Genomic DNA, 14,915 nt, shown 5'->3' with positions numbered 1-14,915 from the left:
CAGGAATCCTCTGAACCACAAATTGCTGTGTGCTCGATAGATATTCTGGGAACAATATCATGCACTTGCTCTGTTGCTAAGTTCTTTTCTAGGCATTTACTGCTGCCCACCGTTAGGGATGGGAGACTGGGCTGTACTGATGTTCCCTGACTTGGTGTCCCTGTTTCTATGTTTGAAAGATTTCTGTGGGTTATTTCACATTTCTTAATAGGAAAAGTTGGAGGAAGAGAGGAATCAAATGATAGCTCATGGAGGAATGTGAATAGAGGTCACCAAGAAGAAAACTGAAAGGGAGGAAAGTTCCAAATATTGTCGTTTCTCTATGTACTTTCTCACTCTCCTTCCATAGCATATTTATGATGTGAGGAGAGGCTAAGCCACTTTCGGATGCATTGTGTGTAACCTGATGAATTTTAGAAGAGTGAAGAGCTTGTTGCAAGTTCTGATCCTCTTCCAGTCCAAACAGTCTGCCTCAGAGTCAAAAGAAAACAATGTGGTCGGTCTCTCTTGCCCTCTTCACATCCCTAGTGCTGCTAAATGGGTAATTTAGAAAGGCACATGTAATTCTAGTCAGTCATGCCTTAGCTAATCCATTTGGGTATAGAGTACCTGTCCCTGGCTTTCCAACTTCCAAAGAGCTTTGTTTTCTTCATCGTTTTTGTGGTATCCCTGTGTGGTCATGAAAGCTGAATATTTCAGTCCCCGTTAACTCAGTCCTGTTATTTCCGCTCTCTGTCTGCTGAACGATCAGTTTTGCAGTTTCCATTTGACAAGTCAGGAGTTCTTCACCCTGCCATTCCTTGCAGTAAGGACAGAGACTCCAGCCTTGTTTTCACAGAGTAGCCTGGACGAAGACCTAAAGTTTGGGAAAGAGTTGAGACAGTGAGCAGCTGTGGACTTCTTACTGACATGCTACGAGACTTTGAGAAAATCCCTTATCTCTCGTGCGTCTAGATGCCCTGTCTTTAAAGCAGTCCGTTCTCAGTGATCTGTGGTTTCAGGCTAAATTCTATGCTGATTACAGAGGCAGTTTTGATCTGGCCAGACTTGGTAGTTTAGAGAATGTTGCATAGACAGCCATACCATATCTAGAGTAAGTTAGTCTCTGAGAAAGCGCAGCCAATTTTGTACATTTTGTACGAATTTTGTACGTTTTGTACGCTGAACTATTTAATCCTGCCAGACTGAATCTTGCTCTGCACACAGGCAACTTGGGTGCCCAAGCACCCTGTGGCTCAAGGTGGCTTTGCACGAAGCCGGCCTCAGTTTAGCAAGTCTGGCACTAAGCTTGAGGTACTAAGTCCAGCTGGACCTGAGCTAACTCCTGCAGAGCCCTGAATACAACCGCGCTGTGCTCCTCAGCCAGCTCTGAGCATCCCTGCAACGTGGAGCGTGGACAAAAGGCCACAACTGTGTGGTCCTGAAGGAATCGGCGTGCTCCGGAAGGGCATATTAGCACTAATGTGGCACCAGCCATCCAGCAAACCATTCAAATGCCTTGGCACCAAGTTGCTCAGTGCCATACTGCCTGCAATTTTCCATTAGCTAGGTTATTTCAGGCCTTTATTCCTCTCCTCCTCTCCCATAGCTCTGGATAATGGCAAGTTGGCCACAGCATGAAAGCAATGATTCTGCCATAACTGTATGTATTATCAGACCCTGTAACTTTTATGGTTATTTAATGCAGTCTTTCAGTTTTTGTCCACCCTTTTTTGGCTAGGCAGCCTGCATTTCAGGATCCTAGCCACGGAGCACAATGAAATTACCGGTTAACTCGTCCCTGTAATAAGCTGCACTTAAGAGTCCTGTCTGTGGGATATGCGGAAGGGATGGGCCAGAGAGCTGGAAATAGGACTTCACTGCATACAAAGAACCACAATAGCAAGTACAATGTCACTGCTTAGACAGTTAAACTCGGTAGCGTGCATGCAAAAGAAAAAACAGAAGTCACCAGTCTTGATAAAGCTGGTTCCCACCAAAACATGCAGTGAATTATCTGTGTTTTTTTCCAAAAAGGAATACCAAGGTTAAATATGAAAGATAAGAGATGCAATTGTAAAGTATTACAGTAAAAATAAAATCAGTGAAACGAGTAAAGAGGACTTTGAAAATTTGTCTTCCTTTGTCTACTGTTTGAAAAGTTTCCAGCACTGTGTTCTTCCTTTTAGATGGTGCAGTACCTTGGCAGCATTTCCTGAAGGCTTTTCATGACCTCTTACCGTAATTGCTTTGAAACCTACAGCAATCTCTGTAGAGTCTTAAAAGAATATTACAAAAGTTAGTAATGCAACTATTTTTCCATAGATTTAAAAATGGAAGGATCACATTTTCTGATGTTTTGGAGTGTCAGAGATCTGCTTTTTAGATCTACCATCATTTTCCTCTTCTCTGTTTTTTTTTTTTTTCTTTTTCTTTAATTCTTGCTTATAAACATCACAGGTGCACCAAATTGCACAACTAGACCAATATTTCAAAAGCTACTAAATCTTACACATGCAAAAAAGGAAGTTTAACAATCTTTGCTAATCTCTAATGCAAGATGTATCCATTATTTATGAAGGCAGCAGACAAAGGGGAACTGCTCTTGAATGGAATCCTAAATACTACACGAGATAAGCCCTGGGCAGCTGCACAGCACAAGGTTCCTTGTTATTAAAGCTACTGACCAGTCTCTGGGGAGATTGACTCTGAAAGTTAGTCTCCAGCAAACTTTATACTAATTGAGTGTGAACCGGATTGAGTTTTGTAAGAGAAGGAAAGAATGAAGATATGATCCTGCTATCCAAGCATCATTTTGTACCAACGCTGATCGAGTTACAGTAGGTCAGCACTTTCTCCCTCTCATCTCAGATTTTCTGCATCTCTTTTTTTCGTGTGTGAGGAAGGCAAATGACCTTTAGTAGCAGGACACTAGTAGTGGAGCCCTTGCACGGCAGTTAGGGGAACTCCATGTCTGGATCCAACAGCATCGAGAAGTTTCCTTCCCCCTGGGCGTGTGTTCACCTACCCTAGTGTATGGGGTAGTAGCCTTGGTGCCTATTAATGCTTGCAAATGACACAATGAGGCCAAATTGCAATTTCCTGAAAGCTGAGCTTAATAGACCCTTAAATACTGTTTGTTCTACTGTGGCCGATGAAGCTTTTCCATATCGATATTCCATACTGAGTTGGAGAGGCAGGGTCTGACAAGGGTGAGATCTTTTTCTCATCCGTACAGAACCCATTTTTGAATATCCCACTTCAGGAGGGGTGTGTGTGCGGAAACTAATGGCAGAGTTTCATGAGAAAAGCAACAAGAATGATCAGAGCTCAAGAAATAATCGTGAGGGCACAGACTCTGAGGAAGGGCAGGAGGAACTGAAGTTATTTTCTGCGGAGAAATGAAGAGAGAGGAGTGACATGATGTCAGCCTTCAAAAGTGTTTTTTCAGACACATCGAGGCCTGCCAGGCAGAGGACAGGAAATTGTCTGACCTCTGTGTTCACGTGGGTTAAGGCCAGAAAAAATGTGCTAAGGGGGGGATAATGCAAGTACAACATGCAGTTTGGGTATTAGTGAAGATTTTTAATGGTAAAATGGTGAAGAACTAGAGTATCTGTCCTAGGAAGCAGATCTCTAAGTTCTAGACATCTTTAAGAGGAAGCTGGAAAAGCATTTGTGAGAAGTGGCGTAGGTATGGTCCATCCTACCACGGGTAACGCGATGGACTAGAGGGCTTCCTGAGGTGCCTTCCTGCCTCCTATTTGTGAGTCTATTGCTATGTATAAAGATTTCCAGGGTATTTCAGATGGACATATATTAAAAAAAAATCTGAGACATAACTGAAACTACTCATTAGCTCTTTTTTGTGCTGAATTTTCTTCTGTAATCAACACACCAGGCACAAAACACCTACAGAGCCCTGAAAGAGCTGAATGAGGGCCCGATGTGAAGACAGCCACACCACTGAAAATAGTGGGAAGCTTTTCAAAACAAGCTTTTCTCCTTGTGAGAAGGAAGAGATTGGTATCAGCCAAAGCAAGAGCTCATTTATGGATCTGAATGATCTGTTCCTTTCTTTCTCGCCATTCTGTAAAAATAATTAAAAAAAAAAAACCAAGAAGAAAAGCATAAATGTAATGGAAAATGCTTTCATCTCCCTAAGGTTTCGATATGTTCAAACTTTTTAAGAGCTGGGGAATAGTTTTCCTCAGGGAAACTGTTTTCACCATTTCCCTCTTGTCTCATTTACTAAAAAACCCAGTGCTTTGAACTTAAAAGGAATCACACAGAAATGATGGGTTTATGAACATGACAAAGAGAATGGTGTCCGACATTTATTTCCTTTAGAAGTATGTTCAGGTTTTCTCGTTGTGAATTTAGGCATGCTAAATTCTCCATTCTTTGTTTTAACCATATACAGAAAAACGCTGCCTTTATAGTTTACATCAACATAAAATATAAGCCTGTTCCTTGTGATCCGAGCAGAATGATTCTGTCAGAGCTTAACAAGGAGTTTAACTTAAGGTCTTAAAGGTGAACTACAAAGCATAGAGATATTATGCTTTTGTGCCCTGTAGTTAACTAAAGGGGGAACGGTGGGTTGCAGAGTATATTCTGGGGGGCATCTAAGAAGCCACAGGATAATTCTGCAAGCCTTCTTCCTTCCTCATCCTCTTTTCTTTTGCTTCTCCCCTGTGCTTTCTCCCCATCCTGTAACCCCCATGCAGGGTGCAACACTGGCTCTGTGCAAGCACTCCATGGTTGGGCTGGGGTTTTTACCCCGACGGAGCAGTTCACCTTCAAACAATTCTTGAAAGTGAGCTTCAAATGGCCTTGGGCATTTTGGCTTGAAATTTAGAACACCTTTTGAAAAAAAGTGAGTATATTAGCTTCATTGCTAAAGTCAATTATGTTTTCAAATAGACTGGACTTTCCTTCAGGGTTATTTTTAATACTGTTTGTAATTTGCGTATCTTTGTCCTTACCTTTAGATTAGAAGACCAAAAAGGCCATGAAGGCTTAGAATCATAAAGCAACTGAAGGTATTGTTTGGTACTGTCCCTTTTTTTCTTTTTTTTCACCTTGGGTTGATAGCACTACATTGACTTCTTGTCTTACTTATTATTGCATGAAAAATTCAAACTAAAGAAATCAGACAGTTGTAAATTGCTGGCATATTTAGTAGTAAATTAAAAAGCAGGCATCAACAGAAATAAAAGCCTAAAATGCATTGGAGTTCTGAGGATGCACTGGGAAACTGAAGAAAGACATCAAAGCTAGCAGAAAAAAAATTAACAACTTAGCAAGGAAAACTGACTTTTAAGAAAAGACATTGGATTCAGCAAAGTGGTGCATGGACCATAGAGGATAAAAATAATGAAGAAGAACAGCAGGGACCGCAATAAAAATGGCTGGAAATGAATACACCCTGGAAAGTAGTTGGTACAGTCTTTGCCAACAAAACTGATAGCAATTAAGCAACAATAAATGCTCAGGAGTTGTCTGAAGATGAGATGATTTGCCGTTTAATGTTGTTATAATGTTGCTTACATGTCAGGGAACAACTGGGCTTTTAAGCTAGTCAGATCACAAGATTCATGAACCAGCTTTTAGAGCTAAATGGCAAGGAATCCCCTGGTAGTTTTTAATACTTAGTTATAGGACAGCCTGGAGGGTTGGAAAAAAATGAGTGTAAGGCATGAGTAAAATTACGTCAGGGATTATCTTGTAACTCTTAGTTATGCATTTAGTCCCATTACCGTTATGAGATGCAAGTATCGAGTGTGTGTTTGAGAGACTCTCGTACATCATATGCTAAAGCAAAACCTGTTTCCCAGGCTGTGGATCATTTTGCCGTATTCTCTTCTGTGTGGATTTGGACTCCTGTTCAATTCCGAGAACTGTTGTTGTCACGATGATGGTGATGACTTAGGTGAGGGTTAACTCCAAAATACACGTATTGCCAGCAGCACCTATAACACCCTTGCACAAGTTTGTGAGCCCGATTCTGATCCCACTTAGCCTAGTTTTATTCCAGTGAACTTCAGCAGAGTGACTCCTGGTTTGCTGCCATATAAGGGAGATCAAACCCAATATGACTCAGCCCGTCACTTGCCAGTCTATTCTAAGTAAGACTATAATAAGAACTTCCACAAAGGAAGCTTACTTTGCTAATATGCAAAAAAGGAAAAAGAGTAGGAAAAGCGCGTCTTTATAGACATTTGTTCCACTTTTTTGGCTTTTGAACTGGATATGTCTACACAGACTATAAATATTTACTCAAGGCAGATTTGGCATGCCTATGAGCTACCTGTGTTAATTTTAATGTACTTCATGCTGGTAACAGCAGCAGTAAAGCTGTGACAGCACAGTCTAGCAACTGGAGTACAAGCAGCCTGGGCACACCTAGTAGTCGCTTGCCCATGCCACCGCCTTTTCTTATGCTTGCTAACTAGATTAGCACTGGCCTGGATGTGCTTACCCATCGTAAAATCATTTTGCCTGAAGAGGAATGTGGCACATGATAGAAACACGCCTGAGGAGTATGCTCTGGTATGAGGGATGCAACTGTCTGGTTCTTGGAGTCACTGAAAACCAGGTGTTTCTGCACAGGCCCCTAATCAGGAGAAAGAATGACTTTGTGCTTGAGGAAAGCACTCCCAGCGCTCGGTTATCCTCACATGATGCCTCAGAGAAGCATTATTTTGTTACCCCAAATTTGATAGCAAAGACACAGTGTTTGTAGTATTTTATTCCTGGAAAAGCTTATTAATTCTGTTGGAAAGACAGGCTATGAAACAACTTCCACAGAGGCTGCAGCTATGGGGCTAAACCCAGCAAATGCCTTAGGCATACAACTTTACGCATATGGGACAGGTTTGCTCATGTGGCTGTTGATACTGCATTATTCCACAGCAGTACGCCCCGTAACTGGCGTGTGCTCTGCGAGGTCGTGCTATTTGCCTTGCATGCTGCTTTTAACACAAAACCACTTTGAATGTTAGAGGATGCTCAGCTATTCACGTAAGAAGCCATTCTGGAAGTAATACATTATCCTGTAGAATATTAATCAAGTTATATGTATGTATATTTTCCTCATCTGAGAAGATTATTGCAGCTATTGCCTTAAGGAGTCACTAAGGCCACTGTTCCCTTTGCTCAAATTCCTCATTGAAACGTATGTCTTTCAGGAGGCCAGTAAGAAGCCAGTCTATGCATAATAGGCAAGTAAAAGAGATTTGGGGAATACATAGAGGACCAGCCATCTACATAAATCATAGGCTTATACTTCTTCGCTCTTCCTCTATTGCTTCCCTTTTTTGAGCTAAGGGACTATGAGTAAAACCTTGGCTTCACTGAATAAGGAATTTAAAACAATTTAAAAAAGATGTGGGCAGTTTTAACTGGATCTTTTTGGTCAGCCATAGGAAAAATGGCAAATGCACCATGATGATTAGTTAAAACTTGGACAAGAACGCCATGCGCTTCTAGCCCCAGGCTGCCTAAACTCTGAGCCATGGGTCAGACGAAGGGTACAGTTTTATACTGTTGCCTTTAGAGGCCTTATTTCTGCTGTGCTTCTGTGGCTTTTTAATATGCTTTGTGGACAAGCAAAAATTTCAGAATTATTTCCTCCTCATTCAGCATTTGCAGTCTCTGGTCTGGTTTTGCTTAAGTTCTTCTTTTGGGCGTTTCACCATAGGGGCCCAGAGTCAGATTCCTGGGGTGAAAGTGTAAAAGCTTACTCCGTTCTTCATTTCTCCTCCAGGACTTCCAGGTTCGTCCCTAGACAAAATGTAGGACTGAGAACTTGCCCGAGTTCCCCCACCCGGTGCCACAGGGTCTTCTGTGTGTGGCTTCACCATCTGGTAGCTGCTCCTCGGAGTGACACTGGGAATAACTACCCTCCTGTTGTCGTGATGACTCCGGCAGGGATGTGATGGATGGGAGGAAATGTGGAAAGCCGCAAAAGTGTGAGGAGTTTGTGAGGAAAGGGGGAGGTGAACGTGAAGGTTGGCAATGAGTCTTTACTTGAGTCACCTCCCTGGACCGACGGTGAAGTTACTGGGGACCATGAATGTGATACAAGGTACGATTAGCCAAGTTTATTGTCTAACCATGTCTGGAAACTGGTAATCGATAGTTCACCAACAGCCTGTACGGAGGCATGCAGTAGGGTTGGACAGGGGCCTCTCTGGGTCTGGTACTATTCAATGTGTTCGTTAGCAACTCAGATGATGTAACAGCTTAGTAAATTTGAAGACAACATCATCTGAGGATGGACTGTTAGTACACTGGAGGAGAGGATGAAAATTTAAAAATAATTTTGAGATATTGGAGATACAGGAGAAAAAATAAATCCTTTTAAGAATGTAAGTGTGAAGTATGTCCATTAAACAAGAAGAAATGGGCTTCGATCGCAGCAAGGATTTTTTTCTCGGACAGATATTTGAAAACACGCCTAATGGTGACACCCCGTCGCATGTGGCATGAAGGGGTTCTGCTGGCCAAGGGCCTAAAGAAACAGAGAAGAAGGCTCGAGGAGCAGCATTCGAGTAGCTGGCCGAGCCCTTTCATTTCTCAGGCTTTTCCTCTTCTCCGCGTGGTCCCTTCGAGGATGCAGCCCGGCAGTGTCACAGCCGGCGTTAGAGAGCCCTCCGCGAGCCACCTCAGCTTTGCTACATCCTAGAGAAAGGCTCAGAGAAGGAGAGAAAGTCTTCTCTGGAATTCCTGGTGGGAATCTGCCAAACAGAGAGGTTTTGACGCCTAAGCAAAAATTTAAGAACTACGCGTTAGGATTTTGTCCCTTCTTCTTCCCGTCCTTGAGTTTAGCGGGTCTGGGAGTGACTGAGCTGCAGCTGACCGTGCTCAGCACAAGCGTTCCTGTACGGAAGGTCTTTGCAGACCTTGGGCTGTCTCCAAGGCCAGCTCCCCAATAGACCCAGTCCTGCGATGGCCGTGGGACTGGGGGAGGCTGGGGACAGACTTACAGCCCATGGGAAGTGGTTCAGATGATAGTTTCTTCTCCCCCGAGCTTTCCCATTAAAAGGTGGATTGCCGTGTATTATACTAACCAAGTGTGCTGCCTGAGCAGCCTAAGCAAGTGGCCCTACATCTTGATTTGGGGGCTTACCTGCAATGAGGGAGTGGGAATTATATCTTCCATGATGAGTCTCAATAGTTTTAGGGTCTAATGCTCTTGGCACAGTGGCTAAAAAATAAATAAATAATTATTTAGAGGTCCAGGCCTGAGTGAAGAGAGAAAAATAGGAACAATAATGTTTTTGGACTCTTCATGGCTATAACATGAGTTTTTTGATGACATAGCCCCCTGGTAAAAGCCTTGCTCCCGGATTCCTCTTCCTGGACGTTACCACACACGTATTCACACACACACACACACACGTATGCACAGTGCAGGAAAAGTCTCTCTCATCCCCTCTGGCTTTTGCCATGCCCTTGGGTGCCCTGACCCTGTTGTTCCAGGTTTAGCCCTGAGCGCACACGAGATGGGAAGGTGCCCTGGCTCCTGGCAGACCCTGGGGAGCAGAGGCATCGCATTTGTCTCCAGCTGTTCCTGAGCTAAATAAAAACAGCATTTTTCTCATCTAACATCCTGATATTTATATTTCAGGAGGCAGAGCTTAATTTCTTCATTAACCTGAGTAAATAATTAAAATTGTCCCCAACACTTCAAGGGAAAAAGCATTAAAATATTAACTTAGTGTATGGGAAGAAGATTAAGTTAAAAAATACGAAACTACTTCTGTGCATCACCATTTGTTGCTGCTGCTGTCTTGTCTGTCCCTTGCTAACTGAAAGGAACATTTTCCCTTCTTCTAAGTCTATATTGTTTTATGTTTATTACATCTTGTCACCTTGTGGCACACCCAGCTAGATTTGCTAGAATTGGATGTTGATATTAATAATTACTTGTCTGAGCTAAACGAAAGTGCTAATGAAGTCAAGGCCCCTCTGGGGATAGGGTCTGGGCTTCCATTCCTATGCAGGCGTAGCTGAATTTTTGGGAAGAAAGCTAACACTAGCTCCACAAAAACACTTCTCTCGAGTGATAATACACCATATCATCTCCCTTAGCAAATAGTAACAAGTGCTACAGAGCGGCAAGCAATTTGTGAAACGTTGAGGAAGAAAAATAAAATTGCTGCAAACTACCCAAAGGCTATGGAGCTTAACTCAGCATGTGGTTGAACTGAAGGCAGAGCTATTTTAAATAATTGATAGTGCTGTAAATGTACATGATGCGGTACAGGAAGAGGTCAGCGCCTAACACGTAATAAGCCCTTGCCCTGAAGGGTTTATGGTCTGATAGTGGAAATGGAGGAAAGCCCTGGTACCTCATCAGAGGAAGGGGCCGCAGAGGGTCGCACGGACTTTGGAGCGTAGGTGTCTCAAGGAGCAGGGGGTTGCAAATTCAGAGATGAGGCCAGTAGCTAGAAACGCACGAGCAGGATTGGCAGAAGGTCGGTTGCAGTTTGGAGGAGGCGACCAGACAATTCAGAGCTGTGCCATTTTAAGCAGGCTGACTAAGGCGCGTCGGTGATTCAGCGGCGATGCTGGCGTGCCAGCAGAGCTTTGGGAGCGCCTGCGAAACAAGACCGGGCGCTGTGAACCCAAGGTCTGGCGTGGTCGGTGCAGGCGGGGAATCCTGCGGCGGAGACTTCCTCAGCTCAGATGTAGGGAGGTCAAGGCAGTGGGTGGAGGGCTCTGAAGATGACACTAGTTATCTCAAGCGTTAGGATGTAGGGAGTACTATGCCACGGGAGCAAGCAGCTTTGTTGATATTTCCTACCACATTCCCCCTGGATGCGGTTCAGTGCGACCTAGTCCAGCGGGAAACGGCAACACCCAGAAAACTTCTGTAAAATAGCTTCATCCTTCTGGAGCTGCGTAGATGCAGCCCCCGATATTGCCGTCGCCTTACCCATGGATCACCCTTGGGAAGCATCATGGGTCTGGAGAGCCACCTTCCATACCCTGAGGGGGAGCATTTGGCCCAAAGTGTGCTGAGTCTGAACCAGAGAGACTTTTTTTTCCCTCCTGATTCTCTCTCCTGCCTATGATCTCTCTTCTGCTGGCTCTCACAGCATGGATCACCTACTGACTGTACCGAAGCCTCAGGGGGCAGGGAGATTGGTGCCAGTGAGACAGCTGGTTGCCGTTACATTATTTACTCCTTGCCCTGGAACATAAAAATAATAATGAAATGAATGTTACTTGAAAGATGGAGAAAACAGCAAGCAAAGAAGATTTTTATTTTTTTTAGACCTGACAGGTTCATCTCTAACGTATTTGCATCTTGAACATCTGTCTATGTGTAAAGAAATTTCATGCATTTGGATGCACAGAATCAAATCCTTGGTGCAATACTCAACAACTGCCATAAGCATTTTCTGATACAACTAACTCATAGTATGTTAAGTAATTTATCAATATTTTAAGAAGAGGTACATTTTGGTAAAAAAACCCTTCTCCTTTTCCCCATTTAGCAGAGATTTTTTGAGGATAGCTCTTAACACCAATTTTTAAACAGAATTCCCCATTACTCTCCATAGCATCCCAGTTCTGAAAAGTGGCGTGGTACTGCCATATGTTAGCTTCTTAAAAATGTTGTATTTAACCAAGCAACAAGAAGTCAATTTTGTGATACAGAACAAATGTAAAGACATATGGTGAGTAGACCTGCCTGGGGAACACCAAACTTTCTGGTTTACAGAACAAAAATGTCTCAGTATTTTCACTGCCTACTCCAGAGTCTGCTTCCAAGAGAGCCTGTAAAATCAAGAAGACATATGGGGCAGAATTCATCTCACCTAACTTGAGTCATCTACAATTCAAACATCTACATCTGAGCTAGGCACCTTGGGCTATCTTTACCGTCAACAGATAGAAAGGCACTTTAAAAGGGCTTGATATATTAGCTCTGTTTTAGATGTCTAGTTTGGGATGAGATTAATTGCTTTTTTTCAGAAGGGTCTGTTTCTCCCATTGGGACTGACTATACAGAAAGCTTAGATGACTAATCCAGATGAAAACATCCCCAACGTAGACATGAATGTTCAGATGAACCCCACCTATGGGTAAGATTTCTGGACCTAGAGGATGCTGAGAATGTCCAAAAGTGCAGATGCATGACATGAATTCCACAGAGAGTTTGGAGGTTTCATTCTTGTGGAAAAAAGATGCCCTGATCATCCAAAATATTTTCTGAAAACCTAATTGTGATTGAAATATTTCATTGAATAATTGTTTTAGCACAGTTTTCTCTCTCTTTTTAAAAAGCAAACAAGAAATAGACGAAGTTGATGCAGTTTTGCAGTGTTTGGTAGAATGTGGTCCTCTAATGGAACATAGTACCCCGCAGGTTTCTCTAACACTCTGTACTTTGCAATGTCAGGCCTTACTGGTTCAGAAGCATTCGTACTACTTCTTGAACTTTGCAAGATGCCCTAATGACAAGACGACATATGTGTAGCACGAGCTGACTTTGGGAAAGCTTGGAAAATGTATTTACAAAGTATGTTACATCTTTGCCAGCATAGCATTTTATGACATAAAGTCAGTTGCTAAATTAGAAACCCTCTTTATTCTGTTAAAATGTCACAACAATTTCTATCCTTGAGCTTCAATCTTTGGAGCACACCCAGACATGCACATTGTTTTGCCGCTGTTCTTGTTATGATGGTGACGGAAGTCTAGCATTCTCGGTAAAGGGGAATGAAGGACTCGTCTGGAGCCAAAAATAACTAATGAGGAAGCAAGGAGGAGGCTGATGATACCTTCCCCCCGCAGGGAACCAGCACAGGCACAACAGTGGCTTACGCTGATGTCCTTTGCTTTATAAAACTGTGCAGCTCTACCAGCTCTCCTTGGCCTCTCTTCTTTAAGGTCCAGCAACTTAGATTTTACTTTTTCAGGCAGTGAGGGAACGTTAGGTACTCTGCGCCTTCCTCCGCCCCCAAGCAGGAATGTGGTCTGTGTTTCTGAAATTGTATTTCAGCTGATCAGGGAGGAAGAGGCCACAATATTGATTTGGAAAACTGCATTACATTAATGGCAGCTCCTCTCTTTTTGGTTTAATTATAAAAAGCAGTCATGAATGCAGATCTGTTCTTGTGTCTGTTGAAAACCGAAACTTCACTGAAAGCAAATTAAAGTCCTGATTGCTTAGGTGGTCAATGGAATATCCATTTAAAAGTTTATTCTCATACCAAGAGTAAGGAATTTTATAAAAGAAATGTAAATACAAAGTGTTACGCTTTCAAATAGGATATGTATCAACAAATATTAATAGTTCAGTACAAAAATTTCAGGGAGCCAACAGCATCTGCAACTGGGAAAACCAGGTAATGTGCTGAAGGCACAAAGATAAGGCCCACAGCTGCTGGATTTCTTAGCACAGGAGTTTCCCACCGCCTCAGCGGGATTTTGGCACGAGGACTGTGGGTGAGGTGTCTAGATTGTGTGTGTTCCCCGAACGGCACTTTGTTGTAGATAACTTTAAATAATTGGATTATGCAGTTTACTTTTCTGCTTTCAGGGGATCCCTGTGAGCATCAGAAACTCACAACATTAAGGTTGGCTTGTCTAATGATTTTTTGCATTCACTCGGAGTCAGAAGCATGAAGGCCCATACTGTTCAATATCAGCAGAATCTTTTTCCCATTTAAAGTAACTTCAATATTCCCTTTTAAATTCTAGGTGAAGCTTCAGAGTTTTGAAGTCAGGAAAACAGTCCACAATCTATCTACACACTGCATATGCTAACATATAACCTAAACAAACATAAGGAAATGACAAAGCAGCAGCCCTTCAACATATGGGCAGAACGATTATCTAGGAGGTTATTTTTAAATACAAAAACCCTTTATCCGTCCTTAAAGTTCCCAGTTGTTTAGAGGAACGTTTTCTGATGCTGCTGGCTTTCTTCTGATGCTGTCTGTGCTCTCTTCCGTGAGATCCATGTGACATTCAGAAATGTAAACTCATGACTAATTAAGTTGCCTGCTGACTATTTCTGACACACATGATTCTTCAACATAACAAATTCTGCAATAAAAATATAGCAAAGCAAGTAAAAATCGCACAATGAACTCTTTAGCCCCAAATATGAATCATTCAGATTTAGTTGGGAAAAGAACCCATTTAATTGTTTCCCATAGAATCAACCACAAATAAAACACAAATGTAAATATTTATTTGAAAAACGGTGGCTCTACTAGCAGCTAAGACAAGGCACTCCTAAATGCAGGGCAAATTTTGATCTCAGTTTGCAGCCAGATTATTGATGAAGTCAGTGGGAATACTGTGGGGGAAAAAAAGGGCCTTTCTCTCTGTTAAACAAATATTGTGTGTAAGGCTGCACCCCACTGAAGCTGGAGGGTGTAACAGAGAACTTAAAAGCTAGGAGCTTCTACAAGTGAAAAAAAAGTCAGGAGATCATCACCTACAAGAAAGGCCCATAGAAAGCTGGCGTGAGCCTACTGGATTACACTTTTGGACGTGAAATATGTTTGACAGATGGAAGTAATGATAACCTTCTCCAAGCCTGGCAACAAAGGGACAGAGACAGGGAGAAAAAACCCCAAAGGGCAAGGCTTGAACAAGCCCTGAGAAGAGCCTAGCACAAAGAGCTGTTCTTTGACGCACGGGCAGCAAAGGGGTGACTTGTTTGGTAAATCTCTAGGCATGAAAATGTGACTTTTTACGGTGTTTGGAAATAAAGAGAGGGCCTCTCCAAGGCTTCTTGTCAAATCAGCAGAGGAGACATCTAACTCTGCGTAATGACCCACTTCAAGAAGTTGTAAGGAGAATCAATCAGATCATTGCTTAATATTTCAGTGAAGATAGCCTCAGACCACATGGGCCAGTAATAATGCAATGCATGCTCAGAGCTCCTGTCATCCAAGTAT

At 42.6% G+C, this 14,915-nt stretch overlaps 1 protein-coding gene across 1 annotated transcript in view; it reads left to right on the top strand.

Annotated features, from left to right (window-relative positions):
- Window positions 1-2,311: 2,311 nt before the first annotated feature.
- The window catches only part of MDM1 (Mdm1 nuclear protein), a 77,068-nt gene continuing 64,464 nt past the window's right edge, over window positions 2,312-14,915 (top strand). The window contains 3 exon segments of the mRNA XM_049792231.1: window positions 2,312-4,858; window positions 4,974-5,024; window positions 7,751-8,071. The gene's annotated coding sequence lies outside the window, so the exon portion shown is untranslated.

This window comes from Accipiter gentilis, chromosome 34 (assembly GCF_929443795.1).
Source record: "Accipiter gentilis chromosome 34, bAccGen1.1, whole genome shotgun sequence".
Classification (NCBI taxonomy): domain Eukaryota; kingdom Metazoa; phylum Chordata; class Aves; order Accipitriformes; family Accipitridae; genus Astur; species Astur gentilis.
This window is presented reverse-complemented; position numbering and strand designations above follow the sequence as displayed.